The sequence below is a fragment of the Carassius gibelio genome, chromosome B8, assembly GCF_023724105.1.
Source record: "Carassius gibelio isolate Cgi1373 ecotype wild population from Czech Republic chromosome B8, carGib1.2-hapl.c, whole genome shotgun sequence".
Lineage (NCBI taxonomy): Eukaryota > Metazoa > Chordata > Actinopteri > Cypriniformes > Cyprinidae > Carassius > Carassius gibelio.
In genome coordinates this window covers 740,642-759,286 of record NC_068403.1, presented here as the reverse complement: position 1 = coordinate 759,286, position 18,645 = coordinate 740,642, and the positions used below count along the sequence as shown (strand labels likewise).

General features: G+C 39.5%; 2 long non-coding RNA genes across 6 annotated transcripts; both read right to left on the bottom strand.

Moving 5' to 3' along the window:
* Window positions 1-465: 465 nt before the first annotated feature.
* On the bottom strand, window positions 466-3,900 carry LOC127963392 (uncharacterized). 5 transcript variants are annotated; one of them, XR_008154798.1, is made up of 8 exons: window positions 3,762-3,900; window positions 2,800-3,063; window positions 2,592-2,674; window positions 1,818-1,922; window positions 1,635-1,731; window positions 1,437-1,501; window positions 1,122-1,334; window positions 466-1,024 (listed from the first exon to the last, which is right to left on the bottom strand). It is a non-coding gene; the product is annotated as an uncharacterized LOC127963392 (long non-coding RNA). The 5 variants fall into 5 exon arrangements; XR_008154797.1 differs by having other exon boundaries at window positions 3,752-3,874; XR_008154799.1 differs by having other exon boundaries at window positions 2,800-2,896; window positions 3,762-3,780.
* Window positions 3,901-8,625: 4,725 nt separating this feature from the next.
* On the bottom strand, window positions 8,626-10,166 carry LOC127963400 (uncharacterized). Its single transcript, XR_008154807.1, has 3 exons — window positions 10,022-10,166; window positions 9,054-9,104; window positions 8,626-8,835 (listed from the first exon to the last, which is right to left on the bottom strand). It is a non-coding gene; the product is annotated as an uncharacterized LOC127963400 (long non-coding RNA).
* Window positions 10,167-18,645: the final 8,479 nt, after the last annotated feature.

The window sequence follows — 18,645 nt, the reverse complement described above, 5'->3', positions numbered from 1 at the left end:
AACTGAATGTCATTAACGTAACCAAATGTTCATTTCTTAATTAAAACACATTTATCTATTGTTTACAAAATTAAATGGTGTATTTACCAAACACCATTCTTAATATAGAATATTCACCCTACTTTATTATCCAACACCATGTGCAGTACTTTACTGGAGGATACAACATAAAGACAACTAAAGTAGTGTATTAAGACAAATGATATACAATTTTTAACAATATTAAAAATGGGTTATGTTAAAACCATGTTTTTCTAATCAGATGAAACTATGCAAATGCATGCATGGTGAAATGTCTTGAGCCCCAAAGAATCACATCAAGTTTTTAGAGCTCTCCTGCTTTTCTTCCTCTTCTTGCTTGTCCATGTCCTGGACATATCATAATCTTCCATGTCATACATTTTTTTTTGCAGTTGTTATGCAGCACCCTACAGCACAACTGATGAACAAAAGACATGTAACTAATTTAAATCAAATATCTTTATTGTCACAATACAATGAACACAAGTATACAGGTGATGAAAGTCTTGGGTGCAGACTGCAGCGTGACAGTATGGATGACAAATGAATTAATTCATGAATATATATGAAATACAAATTCTGAATATATATATATGCAACACACATATATAAGGGACTCAATTCAGGTAGAGAACAATATATGTTAAAAATTATGCTATACAAAGAGCATGAATTGAAAACAATAATAATCACAGTACACATACATCTCTGCAGTAAAGCACGGTATGAATTAGTGCAAACAGAATGTCAGGGTGCATAATAATATTGAGTCCAGTCAGCGTAACTGATAAGAGTGCAGGGCATATGAGGTTGGTGGGGTGTGTATGGTTTTACTGGTATGAGTTCAGTTCAGTCTGATTGCCTGTGAAAGGAACTTGTCTCACTGTCTGCTGGTGTAGGTTCTGTGATAACGTCTGCCTGATGGTAACAGTGAGAGCAATCCATGGCTCGGCTGGCTGGAGTCTCTGACGGTCCTCCTCACACTCCACCTGGTCTAGATGTCCTGGAGGGCCAAAACATGTATTTAGGTTATGGTAAATCAATAAACAATATATAGTATTTTTATACTATATTAAGTCAATTGTTGCACTGGACTTAACATTGATTCTTGTTGGGGATATTGGCCAAAAGAATCCCACCACAACTAGCTCTCGTTGTTTAGCTGTGATGTTTACTTTTACAGGCCGTAACATCTGAGCTGTCGCAGTAGAGCGGTTTGTGAATGCAGTCTTCACAGAAGATAACTGATGGGTTCAGGTAGCAGTGATGCACTCGGTGGCCATTCAATTGATATCTTCATCAATTGGCTTCATCTTAATTCAAACAAACAGACAAAACAATAAGTCAGCAATAACAGCAATAACCATTCTAGAGTAATAGTGTTGGTGAACACAGTTGCAGGTGTCAGTACTCACCATATTCAGTCATTTCCTTCCCAAATCACAGAGATGATGCACAGCTTATTTGCTCATTTTAGGAGCTATAAAAAAGATGTATATGTGAAAAACTATAACTGCGGACTTGAAAAGTCTTTTGAGAGATCAACATCAATGTTGTACCACACATAACTGCATTGAATTCAGACATACAAATTGAAATGTGAAACTTTTCACCTTTCTGTCTTTTCTTTTGGGGCACAAGAAGTCCATGTTCATTCCTCATTTCTTTAGGACTGGTTTGACTGATTTTCTTTGCGTTTCTGGTCTTCAGCTGTAAAACAAGAAAATATTTATTGACCCCATATTTAATCATTATTGTTGTTTAAAAATATAAATAAAGCAGATATCATTATATACTTCAAGCACAAGTTCCTTGGCAACTCTAGTAGGCTCCTGAGTTCATCTGTACACATCAGATTCAGCGTCTGAGAAAATGCCATCATGCAAACTCTCAGTTTCTGCCTTACAACAGAGCATAAACTAATGTGTGAGTGAGGGAGTACAGCATGAAGATGAAGTGAAAAAGGCAGAGAAAGGCAGAATTTTGTGTATAAATTTAACAGAATGAGGGGAACATTTAAGAGATTTAAGAGAACAGTATTGTCTGTTGGTGTGGATGCTAAAATACTTCTCATTATAGTTATTGGTCTTTGTGTGAACAACTTTAAGTGATCTGATTGCCCAAATTCATTGATCTGATTTGTAGCACTTGAAAAGTTAAACTAGGATTTCCATTCTCTTGACAGATGTGTTCAGTAACATCACCAGTAACATCACCATAGAAAGAAAGGCAGACTATGAGGTGTGGACAGATATCATGTACTGTTGAAACAGGAAGAGGCGACACCAATTTGTAAAGATTAATAAAGAATACAATGGACTTCATTTAAACTTCATGATATAAACACTCTTACAATGGGCACAATCTGATGGGAGCTGTGGTAATGGCCAATAACAGCAGTAGGAGTAAAAGTTGTAGAATTTTGTACAAGTACGCTTGTGCAATATAATATGATTATTGGATGAATTATTACTACTACAACATGCTCTTTGTTGAGTGTTCTTCCTGATGGGCTAAGTGAACCAAAATTTAAGAAACATCAAATGCTGAGAAAAATGTATCTGACGTACCATTGGAAGTGTTGCCTTTGCAGCTTTTGGTCTTCTTCATAAATGCACAAGATGGTCAAATTCAAATCTCATGACAGGCCTTCCTGAAATATAAACATGTTGAGACAGTGTGTTAAAATGATCTGTGACCAAAATATTTGATTAACACATAATATAAGGATGCGTTCATTAAAGCAAATCAGTTATAACTAAGAGTCTTCAACATTACCTGTGAAGGGTTGATCCTTTGAAGGACTTGTTCAGCCCCCTTGACAGCTTCTTCAATATCAGCATTGGGAGCGTGGAGTTGAAGTTCCCTGTTAATTCTAGCAGAGCGAGAGAACGAGAGAGAGAGAGAGAGAGAGAGAGAGAGAGAGAGAGAGAGAGAGAGAGAGAGAGAGAGAGAGAGAGAGAGAGAGAGATTTTACAAGAGATGGCTTCTTTAAAGATCTGCTGGATTACAGGTTGTTGTGGAGTATGTAATCCGACGTAACTGCAAGACAGAAAAAACACTGAATTACAATTACATCACAAAAAGATATTAAAGGCATGGCAAACTTAGTGGTTACTGTGCTTTACAAATAGTGTAGAGTAAAAACAGTTACTGTGGTAAAATCCTGGTAAGTGTTGTGGTTATTGTGTGTTAGTAAATACAAATACCAGAGTAAAACTATGGTTACTATGGTAAACCCATAGTAAATGTCGTGGTTATGTGCGTTACAAAGTCCAGAGTAAAACTACGGTTACAGTAGGAGAAGCATGGTAAATATGCTGTAGTTACTGTGTGTGTATTGGCTACACATGACGTGGTCAAGCAAAAGTTAGGCTAGTATTGTAAAAATATGCTAAATGTGTGGACTTTTTACACGATCACGATTATCACGCGATATTGGGTTGGGTGCTTTGTTGTGCTTGTATTAGTCATGCCTAAAAGCTGAAGACCCATATGTCACATTATAAATTTATTTAAAACTGCAACAGGTCTATAAACAGTACAGGTTAGCTTAGGCTAATGACAATGGTAGGCTAGCTGAGCAGCCCACTGACCCATAATTGGAGCAAAAAATGCCCTTTAAAAACACGGCCCTGTCTAACGTGATGCAGAAATACTGAAATAATTAAAACAATACGCTTAACCACGTGATATCATTACAAAAAGAAGAATAAAAAAATATATTTACCCTTGCTTACCTGTTTGAAGGTGTACGCGCATCAGGTGAACTGAACGAGCCTCGCTAGTGACGTCACTGCCGCTGAAGATGATGCGTGTTATTTGGACGCATCTGCTCTCCACCGAAATTAATGGGAAGGATTGGCGTATCATATGCACGCAGAAATGGCATTTGGCGTATGCATTATACGCAAAAAGAAAGTGTAAAGTCGTGTTATTTATACGCAGACTGATGAGAACGGGTTGCTCCACAACAAATCCTTTAAATTTAACAGTATTTAGAAAATATAATTAAAATATATAAATTCACAAGCCAAAACGAATGATCATTTTAGGCTAGAATAAAACTGAAACTAAAGTTGGGTCTCTCATTCGACACAAAATCAATTTTTTCTGTTAATATTATTTACATACTTCACTCGCTTCCAATATCCACATAAAAGAAAATGTTTTATATAATAATAATAATAATTCCTTACATTAGGGCAGTAAGGTGATAACGCTTAATGGTACAGATTTTACTACAGAAAAACTGAGCAGTGTGTGTTTGTGTTTAAAATTACTGTTTTTTATTATAATAAAGTACAGACAAAGGTGATAAAAATAAATACATATCTTAAGTATTTTTTTTTCGTTGTTGTTGTTATGGCCTATATCTGACGTATTATTAAATTTGTTTTGTTGTTACTTTTTTGTCAGTTGTCCTATTTTGAGAGTAATTATTAATAGGCTAATAATAGGCCTATAATTACATTTTTAAATAGCCTAATAATTAATTTATTCTTGAAATTAAATGTAAGGCTTTAGAATCAAGATGGACATTTTAACGATGTCTGCCAATGATGTCTTTTCGATGTCTTTTCAACAAGGCATTGCTGGGTGGGAGTGATTCGGGAAACGCGCTTCGGAGTCCCGATCTGAATCAAATCTTTTGCAAACTCACTCGAAGTGATCTCAAATGATTCGTGAAAGGCGCTTCGGAGTCCCGATCTATTAAATGTTTTGCAAACTCACTCCGAAGTCCTGATCTCAAATGATTTGCGAAACGCCCTTCGGAGTCCCGATGTAGTATTTTTATTTTTTTTAAGAGTAGATTTAGAATAGTGAATGCTAAGGTTAGAGGGTCAAATAAATATATGATAAATAATAATAATAATAATAAACAATGTAAACATAGTCAGGCTATTTAAGTTCCCCTCCCTCCACAACAAATCCTTTAAATTTAACAGTATTTAGAAAATATATGTAACGGAGTTTAAATAATTCTGTTAAATTCATGCATTAATTGGGGGAAACTCGACATTGGCTGGCTGTTGAGTCACTCGCATTTGTGTGCGTGATATTGTGGGCGGAGTTACGTAATTACCAGCAGAGTCTCACATCTCTCACTGCTGGTAAGTCGCATCAATAAGCGCTGCGTCATAAACGGAGTTTATATTATTTTCAAGTGCAAGATTGGACTTTAATATTACACACAAGTTTACCTCATTTGCCTGTCTGTCAGTAGAGTCAAAATGTGTTAATTGCGATGATTAAATGTGATGCGTGTGTATGTTAACCTGCCTGTGAACTCCGTATCTGTTGATTTCATTTAAGATTTCTGAGCAACGTTGATGCTTTGATAGCCTACACTAACCAGCTTTTGGTCGTGTTTGTCCCAGGTATGTTTTATATTCACATTTGTCATGTTCTGTGTAAAAATATAAGCCGAATTAAGTGTTGGCATTAACACGTGCCATATGCTCACATGTGCTTAACAGAGTAACAGCGCCATTTTAGTTGTTCCTTCTCTGCATTTCATTTATACAAAAATATGCAAAATGATGGTTACTTAAGGTTATAGTTTCTCTGTATTTATGTGAAGTAATGAGAACAGAGACATTTTATTTCTTTTAATGTGTTTTATTTTGAATTTTATTCCACTATATGTTCACGATCACTCTGTAAAAATGTAAATCCAGCAGAGTCTCACATCTCTCACTGCTGATTTCTGAGCAACGTTGATGCTTTGATAGCCTACACTAACCAGCTTTTGGTCGTGTTTGTCCCAGTTTTGTCTGTCCCAGGCCCAGTAAAGCAAGACTTGAGTAACCATCCACCTGTTCTCCGTGTGATTTGATCCACACACACACACAACCAGTCACAATGGTGCCGTGACCTGTTGTTTCTTCAATCAAGATTGCTCCTGAAGCGGCCGAGGGTTCATCTTAAAGCTTTCGCTGGAGTCAGGTGGACACAATTTTGCTCAGGAACCTTTTTTTTTGGTACAGTGACTGCACTTAAGCTATTTTCGATATCTACTAAGGACAATTTGCTATACGGACAACAGCACATTTTTGGTTTTTAATTTATTGTATTCATTTTTTTTTTACAAGTACTGATATTCATTATGAGTGGTTTTGATAACTATCACACTCCAGTCTGTGGAAGTAAAGGTAGAGGATGGGGTTTATTGAAAGTGCCAAAGTCTTTACAGTTCAGTGGGCCTGATGTACACACTGTAAAATGTAATTAGTTGACCTTACTTAAAAAAAGTATGCAAACTCATTGCCTCAAAAAAATTAAGCAAAGTAAGCTTAAGATGTGAGTTAGAAAAGCTTGTTTATTTTAAGTGTGCAGTACTAAATCAAGTAGTACCACTAATACGTTTTTTTTATGTTCATGTAACTTAATAGACATGATTTGTGTTAACTTAATTTTTTCATTTTGTGTGGATTGCTTGATATAAATTTAACCCCACTTAGAATTACTAAATACCTACAACTTAACATTTTTTAGTTCTGCGCACTCTTTTTTCATGTTCACTTAAATTAAAGAAACCAATTTCCTTGAATGGGTCCTTGTTGCAGCTGCCCAGGTTTGGGTCCAACCTGTGGCATTTTTTCTCTCTTTATCTATTTTTGCTGTTACTATCTGATAAAGGCAAACACACCACAAACATATACTTTAAAAGAACACTCAATGGGTTGATTCAGCTCCATTACAACATTTATTCAATGCACATACAAGTACAAACAGCAGTTAAACAACAAAGTTGTTGTTTGATTTAACTGTAGAAAATAAAGGAAAAATATAAAAAATAAAACCACATTTCTGCGAGCTAATAAGAGTCTCCCAATATTAAACAGGTAAAAACCTGATAACTACAGGACTTCAGTGCATGGAAAAATCAGTGCATTTCTGATCAAAGCTGTAAGTACAACAAATGCTTTTGTTTCTCAAATTGAACAGTCCAAAGATTAAACCAACACAAAGAAAAAAAAAATCAGTCCTTGGGGTTTGTATTTGTACCACATTAAAACTATTAAAAGTTTTCCAAAAACACAAATGTAAACAGGACAACCTTGCTAGGTTATTTTCTGACATTATCATCTAATAACAACTAACAACACTTTGCAAACAGCTCTATTTCCACCATTAGCATACCTGCATAACATGGTACAGACTTCAATGGAATTTTTCTTTTCTTTTTTAAAATGAGATCGTAAATTAGCGTGAACAGTTGCATGAAAGCATCAAACTTTCTCTGATAACAGGAGAACATTAATGGCTGCAAAGCTTACAAAGTGCTATCTGACAGCTGACGGCTCTTTACTGTTCTAACCCAGAAGACTGTTCTTCAGAGTTAACAGTTTTAATGGGAGTTTTTTTCTTTCCCAGTCCAAGCATCACAGTCTGAATGAAGTTGTGTATTTGCCATGCATTTTGGGTAATCCAAATGCAATATATATGTAAGCCCAAACAACAGACAAACTGCCTGAGGCAAGTTTTTAATATGATCCATGACAATACCTCCCCTCAAGAATGATGGCAGTGCAGATGGGCTGGAGGTCCACTGAGCTTTGACCCTCATGAGGACTATCTTCACTGACAACTGTCAGCACCCCAACAGTGATGCATTCTAGGGCCTCGTCTCTCGTTGTATCCTACAAAGAAACACATTCTTCAGCATTGCTATTTATGCTATTCTAAAACATTTATTTTTAGTGTTGTAATGTTATCAGAGAATATGGCTTTAAATGTTTTCACACTGAATTGTTACAATAAAGCAAACAAAAACTTTTCAACCTAGACTCCAACTCCTTAGATTTTAAATGAATTAATGTGTATAACGTTTATGTGGAAAATTTTATTTTTATTTACTGGCTGTTTACATATCTCTCAGATTAGTTGTAGAGGTATTGCTATACAAAATACATCAGTCACTGTACAAAATGTATATTGTATATCGAGCGGATAGAAAAAAAATATTCTATGTCAACACAGGTATAGTTTTATATTCATGCAGACAAACTTTTTCTTATGTGCAAGTACTTACAGAGCAGGTCTTGTAGAATTCACTGGATTCATCACAGAGTAAAATGGGAATGCCTTTGAGGACAACAGAGTGAAGTACTGTCACGTCTGGTGTCTAATGATACACAGAGAGAGAATAGACCAGTTAACAGAGTAATTTGCAAGACACAAGCAGACAGGAAATAAAATAGGTTGGTCTGAATCGGCTCATTTGATGAACTATCATACAGATCAAAAGCAAAATGAACCTACTTACCTTACAGCTTATGTGCTGAATCAGCTCCCTGAGTTTCTGGCCAACAGTTCCCTTCTTTGTTTTGAAGAGTTCGATGAAACGTGGCGCGTACTGGTCCTGAGCCTCAAAAAAGTCTCCCTCAAGATTCTTACTGGCGATTCTATTAAACTCACCAAACACCTGAAGTAGAGAGAGGGGTGGGTAGGGATGGAGAGGTGGCAGAGGTATTAACATTCCAACAAGTGTTTGGATTTCTAGCCACACACCTTGAATTTATTTTTGATTTGCATTATTTCATTGGTTGAGAATCAAAATAGCTTACCTGTCTCTCTGTGAAGAGTGCTGGCCATCTATCAACCATTTTCAACCAGGATTGCTACATCCTCACATCCAGCTTTTCGAAGCTTTGTGCGATAATTGGCCATCTTAAATTTAAGGCTGTTTATCCAGCCATATCATTTGTGTGGTCCAGGCTCAGCGAGGCAGGGGTATTTTCTGATCAGTGCTTGTGCAACACTGCTGAAGTCATCATCTTAATGGGCTATAAGTCGAACCCACAGTATCTATAGAGACAGTCCAGAAATACTAATTACATCAAATATTTGAAATTCAAAATATGCACAAAATATTCTGTATGATGAAATATACTATAATGATGAATTAATTTTAGCACACAATAATGATTTAATTTGATTTTCTTTTGTTGTAATCCAACTGCTCTGATGCAAGCATAACTTTTACTTTAGCATGCAATAATAATACAGTTATTATTTTAAAATACCTTTTACTGCTGGGAGTACCTATGTGTGGATTGATCACCATCTGCTTGAGCCTGGAAGGGGACAATAAAAAAAAAATACAACATTTTAACACAACCATAGCTCACCACAACTCAAATACAAGTACATGTGAAAACTATAACATAAGCCTATAACCCACAATGACAGTTCCCAGTATTAAAATGTACATATGTACAAGATGACCTTAAAGAATAATGTAAGACACTGAGTATGCCAGCAAATACATTCATAACAGGCTATGATAAACGGAGTGTAAAAATATTTTCAGACAGGGAGACACTCTACTCCTCTGTACCGAGTCTGATCTAGGTACTACACATGGTAACCATGGAAACGGCACAGCTACGAATATCGACTAGTATTAAGTGCTGAGTGTTAAATAAAATAACATTAAGTTAACGTAGTTGACTGTGGTGATATCCCCAATCATATGTCGAAACACAGTGGTAATCTTTTCTTTGATAAAGACAAGACTGTTATTAACTTTACAGCCTATCTTAAAATAAAATGATACATCCAGACTTGTTCTGATGTTCTGCCTGAGTTTATAAACAACAGTTATAAAGCTCAGTAAACTCACAAACCGCCGGGATCAGTTTGTCATCATGCTAGTCAGTACTCGACAAAAGTTACTGGCACGGCAAATGGGCGCGGGCGCGGGCACGTTCGCATGACGAGCACGCCCGCGACCGTTACACTAAAGTTTTTCCTCAATTTGAAAGTGACTAGTCTTTAAAGTTACCTATTTTCAACACAGAGGAAGTTTTGAATTGAAAAAATAATGAAGTATTGACCAAGTTTCATCAAAATATAGCCACGTTATGTCCATGTTAGTTAGCTAGCTTTAACCGACATTACTACACACACATCAGTACTAGCAAGCACACACTGACGCTGATTTAACGTACAGAAACAAAACGGTCTGCAAAAGGTTAAAATATTTACTCACCAAATGAGTGTGCCAAGCACAAGAATCGCTGTTATGATGAAGATAAACAAAAGCCCAGTTGAAGCGATGTTTAGGTCCAGCTCCACCTGGTCAGTTGCAGGCACGATGTGACATGTCTGCAAAATTACAAATCCCGCCACGCCAAGACCCGCCGAAGCAGCTTGATTGGTTGGGGTTAGGCAATTCACCTGGATTGGTTAAGGTTGGTCAGGGGATATGACCTGTACAAATCAGGTACATAAGCATGGACGCCTGGCCAATAGTAGATATTGAAGGGCGGGGCCATAGTGGTGAACAAATATCGCCGTCCAGCGTAGAGAGGACTGATCTGCGCATGCCCACAGATCATAAACTTACTTTTTCTAAATTAATCTAACTCAAGTAAACTGAGCTGGTAAGATTTTTCAACCTCAAAGTACAAGTAACTTACTAAAAGCAAGTGTAAATAGCAGGTTGATAAAAACTGATTAAAGTCAAATTAATATTTTTAATTAAATAGCATGTTTGCATTTACAGTGCAGGGTGATGCTCATATAGTCACAGACAGTTACAATTCAGATTCTGATCCGTTAGTTTGTGAGGGATCATGCACAAGTTTTGCAGCAGATGCTTCAAGGGAACAAAAGGGTGTGTTTTCATCTACTCCATTCCCTAATGCACAGCCGCCAAATGCAATCACTGAAATGACTGACCTAATCAGCCAGGTAGGTCAGCAAATTGCTGACAACATAGTCACCAGAATAAGCCCAGCACATAAAGTTGACACACATTCAGTTGATAAATCCTCCAAAAATGTGACTGCAGATGGAACAGCTTCACAAATGCTGGACCTGATACAAAGCCAGTTGTCCTTATCTAGAAATGTGAGAGAACCTCCTAACTTCAGGGGAGAAGTTTCTGATGCTGTTGACTTGGATGAGTGGATAGATATCATGAGAGACTATGTAAAACGCAATAATTTGAGAAAAGAGCATCAAGCGGAGGAGATTATGGTCCATCTAAGAGGCAAAGCAAGGGATGTGGTCAAGTTTGGCATAAGAAACTGTGACATCGACATTGTGCATAACCCTGATGCAATCTTTAGTATTCTTAGGAAACACTTCGAAGCTGCTCCTTGCTCTCCTCTTCCATTGGCTGACTTTTACACCACCATGCCCAGACCAGATGAGGATGCCTTCGGGTACTGGATCAGGCTAAATCGTGCAGTTGATGTCGCTGCTGAGCGCTTGAAAGAACAGGGTAAAGTACTGGATTGTCCAGGAACAGAGGTAACCCGCATGTTCATCAGACACTGTCCGTGTGTAGAGAGCTTGCCATCACCTTTCGATCTAAACCAATTGGCGCATGGTCTGTGAGGGAAGTTCAAGATATTTTGAATGAATATCACTCAGATTCCAGTCTTGTATCTGCAGTAAGGAATGCAGCACCCACTAGAATCCCTGTGAACAGAACTGAAGTTGAACTGTCGTCTGCAGCACATCCAGTTTCTTCTGATGTCCAGCAGTCTAGGTCTCTGGAAGCATCTGCATTGGAGCGAGTCATGAGTTTGTTGGAAAAAGTCTTGTTGAAAGAGTCTGCCAGCAAAGAACCAAGTTCACGTGTGAAGCCCAAGGTAAATCTACCTAGAGTAAAAGGCCTCAATGACTTGCCATGCACTGTCTGTTCGAGCCCTGATCATTCTGGCCTCACACATTGTCTTGAAAGAAAGTTGTGCTTCCAGTGTCACTCTCCTGACCATTCCCGCTTTGTTTGTCCTGAGAGAGTGAAATCTCTGTCTTCTCAAGGGCTGGGAAACTAGAAGATCTGCACTCAAAGGAGGACAGTGTAGATCGTGAGTTTATTCCTCCAAACCAGTGTTGTATGAATGACCCAACCTCAGTTTATAGTCTTTCTAGTTCTGTTGAGCCTGCAGGGAAAACTATAATTTTTCAGAACACGCACAGAGTACAGCGAATTGATAGTCTGTTTTACACACCAGCAACAGTATGGGGTGACCTTCAATTGAAAGCTATGGTTGACAGTGGCTCCATGGCGTGCACAATGAGTGAGGCTGCTGAACGTCTCTTATTACAGCATAAGCCCAATTTACAAAAGTTCCCTGCTAGTGATGTTGTCATAATTGGTTGTGGCGGACAACGTGTTACCCCAAAATTGATGTATGAGCTTGAGCTCACAGTTTATGCCTGCAAAATGGTTGTTCCAGTTTTAGTAGTTCCAGGCCAAAGCGACGATTTGATTCTGGGCAGCAATGCTATCAAATGGCTGATTCAAAAAATGAAAGAGACAGACGGATACTGGAGACTTGTGTCCAGCACAGTTAACTCAGAGGATGTTGAATGTCATCAATTCCTGTCTCTACTTTCGAATGTGGAACGATGGAAGGGTGAAGACATGCCTGATAGAGTGGGGACAGCTAAGCTGAAAGAGAAAATTACTCTTGAACTGCATCATGAACATCTCGCTTGGGCTCAGCTTCCAGAGTCAACAGCTGTTTCTGTTGGGACCACAGTCATTGTTGAGCCAACCCTCTGTAAAAGTCGTCCAAGGAACGTGATCATAGGGAGAGTCATCACACCTATGTGGGGCAACAGATGGGTGCCATTCAAAATAATTAACCCTACAGACAAAGTAATTATTCTTAAGAAAAACGCGAAGATCGTTGATGTTTTCACTTGTATAGCCGTGGAGGAGTTGTCTACACCCGAGTCCCTGAAGAGTAACGTTCAGTGTGCTGCAAGTCCTGTAAGTCATGTGCAGACCAGTTTTGATAGGAGAAACGTGCTAAATAAATTAGGTCTGCTGGATCTGGATCTGGATGATTGTGAAGTGTCAGAAGAGTGGAAGGATAGACTTCTGAATCTCATAGAGAAGTATGAGTCAACCTTTTCACGTGGAAAAATGGATTGTGGGGAAGCCACTGACTTTGTCCACAAAATCCATTTGGTGGACGAGAAGCCATTTCGACTCCCTTATCGACGTGTAGCCCCCTGCCACTATGATAAGCTGCGCACTGCCTTGAATGAGATGGAAGTTAAAGGCATTATAAGGAAGTCTCAGAGTGAATATGCATCTCCGCTTGTTTTAGTGTGGAAAAGGAATGGTGACCTTCGTATTTGTACAGATTTTAGATGGCTGAATGCGAAGACCGTGAAGGACGCTCACCCACTCCCACACCAAGCTGATGCACTCGCTGCTTTGGGGGGCAACGTTTTCTTTTCGACCATGGACTTGACTTCTGGCTTTTATAATGTCCCCTTGTTTGAAGATCATAAGAAGTACACTGCTTTTTCCTCTCCTTTCGGCCTTCATGAGTACAATCGTCTACCTCAGGGTTTGACCAACAGTCCAGCAACCTTTATGAGGATGATGATGTCCATTTTCGGGGATGAAAATTTCACTAGCCTTCTATGCTACTTGGATGATCTGATGGTTTTTGCTCCCAATGAACAAGTAGCCCTTGACCGACTGGAATTGGTTTTCTCACGCCTGTCTAAACACAACTTAAAGCTTGCACCAAAGAAGTGCATGTTCCTCAGGAGATCTGTCAGGTTCTTGGGACACGTTGTCACTGGAAATGGTGTCCAGACCGACCCAGAAAAGGTAAAGGTGATCAGTGACATCCAGACTACAGACCTCATGGAAGCGGATGGTATAACACCTTCTCAAAAGAAGATCAGATCTTTCCTGGGTATGGTTTTATATTATCAGCATTTCATTATAGACTGTTCTTCTAAGGCAAAACCTCTTTTCAGTCTCCTGTCAGATCGGTCACAGAAAACGGCTCCGAGGAAGTGTGGTCGGATGAGGAAACCACTCAGTGTCGTGAAGCTTTCACCCGAGGATTGGACTAGTGAGTGTTGTACTGCTTTTGAGACTCTGAAGCAAGACCTACTGCACAGTGTGACTCTAGCACACCCAGATTTCAGTCATGCCTTTATACTCTCTGTTGATGCTTCATTCGATGGCATAGGAGCAGTGTTATCTCAGGTGCCCCCAGGAGAGAAAATTGCACGTCCAGTTGCTTTTGCCAGCAAAACACTCTCCAAGTCTCAGATGAACTACCCAGCACATAGACTAGAATTTCTGGCTTTAAAGTGGGCAGTTTGTGACAAGTTTAGCCACTGGCTAAAAGGGAGACATTTCACTGCATGGTCTGATAATAACCCTTTGACCTATATTCTAACCAAACCAAGATTGGATGCGTGTGAGCAACGATGGGTGGCGAAGCTTGCTGCGTATGACTTTGACCTGAAGTTTGTGCCTGGCACGAAGAACGTTGTTGCAGATGCCTTGAGCAGAGAGCCCTTCGTCAAGTCCTGTGTCAGCCATCGTCTGTTGAAAGAACCATACGTTTCTCTCTTGGATGAGGTGAATGGTGTTGTTACCGGGACCGTGCAAGATGCCTTCCGTGTCACTAACAACTGTCAGAATGTGCAGGCTACCAGTGACGATGGAACTGAGAGCAAGCTGCAGGATGGTGTGAATGACTCATGTCCTGGATCCATTGGTGCTGTTGAAGTTTCTGCTCTTCTGGGTGCTCACTGCGATGGCGGAGTTAGCCCATTACAGTCTTGTTCAAAATAATAGCAGTACAATGTGACTAACCAGAATAATCAAGGTTTTTAGTATATTTTTTATTGCTACTTGGCAAACAAGTTACCAGTAGGTTCAGTAGATTGTCAGAAAACAAACAAGACCCAGCATTCATGATATGCACGCTCTTAAGGCTGTGCAATTGGTCAATTAGTTGAAAGGGGTGTGTTCAAAAAAATAGCAGTGTCTACCTTTGACTGTACAAACTCAAAACTATTTTGTACAAACATTTTTTTTTCTGGGATTTAGCAATCCTGTGAATCACTAAACTAATATTTAGTTGTATGACCACAGTTTTTTAAAACTGCTTGACATCTGTGTGGCATGGAGTCAACCAACTTGTGGCACCTCTCAGCTGTTATTCCACTCCATGATTCTTTAACAACATTCCACAATTCATTCACATTTCTTGGTTTTGCTTCAGAAACAGCATTTTTGATATCACCCCACAAGTTCTCGAGATTGGGCTGGCCACTCCATAACATTAATTTTGTTGGTTTGGAACCAAGACTTTGCCCGTTTACTAGTGTGTTTTGGGTCATTGTCTTGTTGAAACAACCATTTCAAGGGCATGTCCTCTTCAGCATAGGGCAACATGACCTCTTCAAGTATTTTAACATATGCAAACTGATCCATGATCCCTGGTATGCGATAAATAGGCCCAACACCATAGTAGGAGAAACATGCCCATATCATGATGCTTGCACCTCCATGCTTCACTGTCTTCACTGCGTACTGTGGCTTGAATTCAGAGTTTGGGGGTCGTCTCACAAACTGCCTGTGGCCCTTGGACCCAAAAAGAAAAATTTTACTCTCACAAAATGTTCCTCCATTTCTCTTTAGGCCAGTTGATGTGTTCTTTGGCAAATTGTAACCTCTTCTGCACATGCCTTTTTTTTAACAGAGGGACTTTGCGGGGGATTCTTGAAAATAGATTAGCTTCACACAGACGTCTTCTAACTGTCACAGTACTTACAGGTAACTCCAGACTGTCTTTGATCATCCTGGAGGTGATCATTGCCTGAGCCTTTGCCATTCTGGTTATTCTTCTATCCATTTTGATGGTTGTCTTCCGTTTTCTTCCACGTCTCTCTGGTTTTGCTCTCCATTTTAAGGCATTGGAGATCATTTTAGCTGAACAGCCTATCATTTTTTGCACCTCTTTATAGGTTTTCCCCTCTCTAATCAACTTTTTAATCAAAGTACGCTGTTCTTCTGAACAATGTCTTGAACGACCCATTTTCCTCAGCTTTCAAATGCATGTTCAACAACTGTTGGCTTTATCCTTAAATAGGGGCCACCTGATTCACACCTGTTTCTTCACAAAATTGATGACCTCAGTGATTGAATGCCACACTGCTATTTTTTTGAACACACCCCTTTCAACTAATTCAACTAATTGCCCAATTGCACAGCCTTAAGAGCGTGCATATCATGAATGCTGGGTCTCATTTGTTTTCTGAGAATCTACTGAACCTACTGGTAACTTGTTTGCCACGTAGCAATAAAAAAAATACGAAAAACCTTGATTATTCTGGTTAGTCACATTGTACTGCTATTATTTTGAACAAGACTGTACCTGTGACAAGTACTACGTCACTCCAGCTACCTGATGAAGATCCATCTGTTGCAATCCCATTTTCCAGACTGGCAAATCTCCAAGAGCAGGACAACATAGTCAGTAAAGTCATCGACTATGTTCTGAGACATAAACGTCCTTCAAAGAGTGAGAAAGCAAAGTTACCTGGCTCTGTGACACGCCTTTTGAAGCACTGGAAAAAGCTAAAGATTCGTAATCGTGTGCTGTACAGAGTAAAGACAGATCGACTGATGAATAAGAAACTCTTTCAATACGTTGTGCCAGATTCTCTAAAGCATGATGTTCTCCAAGGTGTTCATGACTCAGCTGGACATCAGGGTAGTGCCAGAACACTCTCTCTCGCAGCTGAAAGATTCTTTTGGCCAGGGATGAGTAAAGACGTCAAGCTTCATGGCAAAAACTGCAAGAGGTGTGTTGTCGGAAAAACACCAGAGCCAAATGCTTGTGCACCACTTGAACATATTCACACCTCTGAGCCCATGGAACTAGTATGCATCGACTTTTGGAGTGCTGAACAGAGTTCAGGGAAGGTCGTTGATGTCCTAGTAGTGACAGATCATTTTTCTAAGATGGCACATGCCTTCCCTTGTCACAACCAGTCAGCTAAGCAAGTTGCCCATCGCCTTTGGAATGATCTCTTCTGCATTTATGGATTTCCAAAGAGAATACACTCAGACCAGGGTGCTAATTTTGAAAGCAAAATCATTAAGAACTTGCTTGAGATGACTGGTGTAAAAAAATCGCACACCACACCATACCACCCTATGGGTAACGGTCTGGCAGAACGTTTCAATAGGACCTTGGGTAATATGATAAGAGCTCTCCCAGTGAAATCCAAGGCGAGGTGGCCACAGCTTCTAAAAACACTGACCTTCAGTTACAATTGTACTGTGCATGAAACCACCGGGTTCGCCCCTTTTTATCTTATGTTTGGGCGTATCCCAAGGTTGCCAATCGACATCATGTTTCAGCATGTCCTTTGCGATGAGAGGGTGGTCAGCCACGATGAGTTTGTCACTGCACTGAGAAGAGATCGGAGCGCAGCAGCAGAAATTGCCCGGAAACACAGTCTCAAAGAGCAGAACCGCCATGCCATTCTTTACAATCGGAAGGTCAGAGGTTTACCCTTAGCAGTGGGAGATAGAGTCTTGCTGGCTAACCGTGGAGAGAAAGGAAAAAGGAAAGTTGCGGACAAGTGGGACTCTGTTTTGTATGAGGTTCAGTCAGTGAAACCAGAGGTCAATGTGTACAAGATTAGGGATGTTCAGACTGGCAAAGAGAAAGTGGTGCACCGTAATTTGTTGCTTCCAGTGAATTTCTTATCCTGGGATGATAGTGAGGAAGAATCAGTTCGATCAGATTCCACTGGTGCTACCTGTGGCAGTGCTCTTGATTCTGCTCTGATGGATGGTCCTGATCCTGTTTCAAAGACATCTGAATGGTTATTGCGGATGGATGGGACACAAGACAGTGATGACATGCAGGTTGCCACTTGTGGTGGCGTTTCAGACATTCCTGATGAGATGACTCCTGCGAACTCTGGAAATGATCAGTACAGTGCAGAACTTGAGCATATTCCTGAACATGGTGAGAGTACAGCCAGTTCACCTACAACCAAGCTAAATGAGTGCCCCAGTCGTTTGAATGAGCCAGATGACAGACTTGCCTCTGTCATATGCAATCAGCCTACAAGTACATTTGCAAGCCACATCACTACACGAGTAGGGAGATCAGTAAAGCCTCCTAACAGACTTATTTGTGAAATTGATAGTCAGAAAATTGTGGAACGTGATTCACACGGTGATGCACCAGTTATTTTCCAAGGAACTAACTTTGTAGTGGAGTTGTTAAGGGACATTTTTGTTTCAAATAACTGATTCTAAATGATGATTCATATTTACGAGTTGACCGTGATGTTAAGAGAATGACTTTGAAGTGAGTTTTTCCTCTCTGAGAAAGAGTCTGAGGAATTAATTTGGATCAAAATACATTTGAAGAGCAGAGATACATTTGTAAACACTGGGATTGTGTAGACTGCACCTCCTATAGTCTGTGTTTAGTGTGGAACCTGGTACCATTCCATTCTATCACACTTCCTGGGGAAGAGATTAATTCTGACATACTGTATTAAAAAGCTCTTTTGCACACACCTTTTTTTGTTTTTTTTCTTCAATCTCTACTGTATAGTTAGTTGTTACAAATGCTGGTTCTACCCCAATTTTGCAGAATTTAGGGGGGTGTATGTAACGGAGTTTAAATAATTCTGTTAAATTCATGCATTAATTGGGGGAAACTCGACATTGGCTGGCTGTTGAGTCACTCGCATTTGTGTGCCTGATATTTTGGGCGGAGTTACGTAATTACCAGCAGAGTCTCACATCTCTCACTGCTGGTAAGTCGCATCAATAAGCGCTGCGTCATAAACGGAGTT